Below are 2500 nucleotides of genomic sequence, written 5' to 3' on the forward strand. Positions count from 1 at the left end.
GTGCGGCCGGGGTGGGGGGGGGCGCGCCGGGGGGGGGGGGGGGGGGCGGGCGCGAAGATTCCGCCTCGGCTCCCAGAGGCGCGCGGAACCCCGAGGCTTCGGAACGGAACGGGGGTCGGGGCGTGGCGGGGGGGGGGGCGCGCGGGGGGGGTGGGGGGGGCGCGAAGATTCCGCCTCGGCTCCCAGAGGCGCGCGGAACCCCGAGGCTTCGGAACGGAACGGGGGTCGGGGCGTGGCGGGGGGGGGGGCGCGCGGGGGGGGTGGGGGGGGCGCGAAGATTCCGCCTCGGCTCCCAGAGGCGCGCGGAACCCTGAGGCTTCGGAACGGAACGGGGGTCGGGGCGGGGTGGGGGGGGGGGCGCGCGGGGGGGGTGGGGGGGGGCGCGAAGATTCCGCCTCGGCTCCCAGAGGCGCGCGGAACCCCGAGGCTTCGGAACGGAACGGGGGTCGGGGCGGGGTGGGGGGGGGGGCGCGCGGGGGGGGGTGGGGGGGGGGGCGCGAAGATTCCGCCTCGGCTCCCAGAGGCGCGCGGAACCCCGAGGCTTCGGAACGGAACGGCCCCGGCCGGGGAACGTGAGGGAACAAGCAGGCTTGGCGGCGGCGAAAAGGCGGGCGGGGGGGGGGGGGGGGGCGCGGGGGGGGCCGGCGGGCGGACGGCGCGAGAACCGATTAAAAAAAAAAAAAAAGGCGCGAACGGCGCGGGTTCGCACACAAGCACCCTCCGCTGCCTTGTTGGGGGGGGGGGGCGGGGGGCGCGCGCCAGGCGCGGTATCACGGGTTGTTGGCGGGCCAGTGCCGCCCTGCCCCGCTGACGGCGCCTGTGTGGAGTGTGTGTTTGTGTGCGCGCGTGCCCCGCCCCGGGGCCCCCCTGCTGCCTCGGGGCGCCGGTCAGCCCGGGGTCAGGGATTTCTGCTGAGGCGGGGCGTTGGAAGCAGTGCGAGGGGAGCAAGGCAGGCACCAGGAAAGGGAGGGGGTAAGGGGCGGCAGCGGCCAGGCAAGAAGAAAGAAAGAAAGGAAGAAAGAGGAAAAGAAAGAAAGGAATAAAAGGCAGACAGACAGACAGACAGACAGACAGACAAGACCTAGAGACCTAGATTCGTAAGTGAGCACCTTCCCCTGCTGTAGGACCGCGTGCCGGGGCGGGGCGGGGCGGGGGGGGGGGGGGGGCACCGCGCTCCCACACAGAAAACCGAGAAAAATCAGCAAGGCAGGAAAAGGAGGGGAAAAGACGCGCGTGCTCGGAAACGCAAAGAAACAAGAGCAAACCCGAAAAACAACACGACCCCAAAAAGAAGCGAGCGGAACCCCTTGCCCCGAAAGAAACGAACAAACAAACAAGCGAAGCGCTCGAGCCGGGGGGGGGGGGGGGGGGGGCGGACGACCGGGGGTGCGCGGCGGGCCGTCCCGGTAGCGGCCGGCGCAGCGGGTCCGCCGTGGCAGCGGCCGGCCCACGCCCCCGGGCCTGGGAGGCTGCCTTGGCGGCGGCCAGAGGGTCTACCGGCTCCGGGAGTCTCGGAGGGGCGAGCCGGTCGACGCGGCTCCGCTGGGTCTCGCGGAGGCGAGCAGGTCGACCTGGATCCGGGGGTCGCGGAGGGGCGAGCTGGTCGACCGGGCTCCGCGAGGCTGCCTGGGGCGCGCGGCGTGCCGGTCTACCCGGCTCCGGGCTTGGGGCTCGGCCAGCCGGTCGACCGGGCTCCGGGAGGCGCGAGGAAGTGGCAGGCCGTCTCCCGGGTCCGCCTCCCACGCTGTCAGCAGGTCTACCCGGCTCCGGCGAGACTTGGCCGCCCTTCGGGGTGGTGACCGGTAGACCTGTTTCCCCCGGCTTTCCTCTGGAGCGGCGAAAGGGGTCGCTCTGCGTCGCTGCCTCCAGTTACGTCATCGTAGACGTGGGCCATTCCCGCGCCCCTCCCCGGTAGGAGGGGCGGGTGTCCTTTGGCTCTCCGGCGCCGCCTGACTTAGCGGTACGACTGTAGGGGAGAGAGGTGAGCAACCACTCACCTTCCGGAGACTGGCTCCCGGGCGCCCCCTGCGCATGCAGCCGACTTGCGAGAGGGGTGAGGCGGCCTGTGAGGGCAGGCAGGAGCGGTCCCGTCCCGGTTCTCTCCACCGGAGCGCGCTTGGTGCGGCGGCCTCCCGGCAGCTCCCTGGCAGCCCCGCGAGCGTGTCCCAGGTGCCAGGAAGCGCGGAGAGCGGGCTCGCCGGCGGCTAGTGGCTGGAGCGCGGGTTGGCCCGGCGAGAGCGAGAGTGAGAGCGAAGGGGGGCACGGGGGTGCCCCGTGCGGCTCCGGCTTCGGGGTTCTCCGCCGCAGGCAGCGCGGGGCGATGCCAGCGCTCCGGCTGCCGATCCCATCCCTACCCGCACGCAGCGCCCGCTGAGGCGTCCCGGGACACGTCGCAGAGGCCCCTCGGCGGGCCGGTGCTTCCCTGCTCGCCCTGTCCCAGGGAGCGCGGGGGGGTGGCCGGTGTTCAGGCTCGAGCGGGCACCTCTGGCAGACGCTGCTC

This window comes from Dromaius novaehollandiae, unplaced genomic scaffold, assembly GCF_036370855.1.
Source record: "Dromaius novaehollandiae isolate bDroNov1 unplaced genomic scaffold, bDroNov1.hap1 HAP1_SCAFFOLD_134, whole genome shotgun sequence".
Classification (NCBI taxonomy): domain Eukaryota; kingdom Metazoa; phylum Chordata; class Aves; order Casuariiformes; family Dromaiidae; genus Dromaius; species Dromaius novaehollandiae.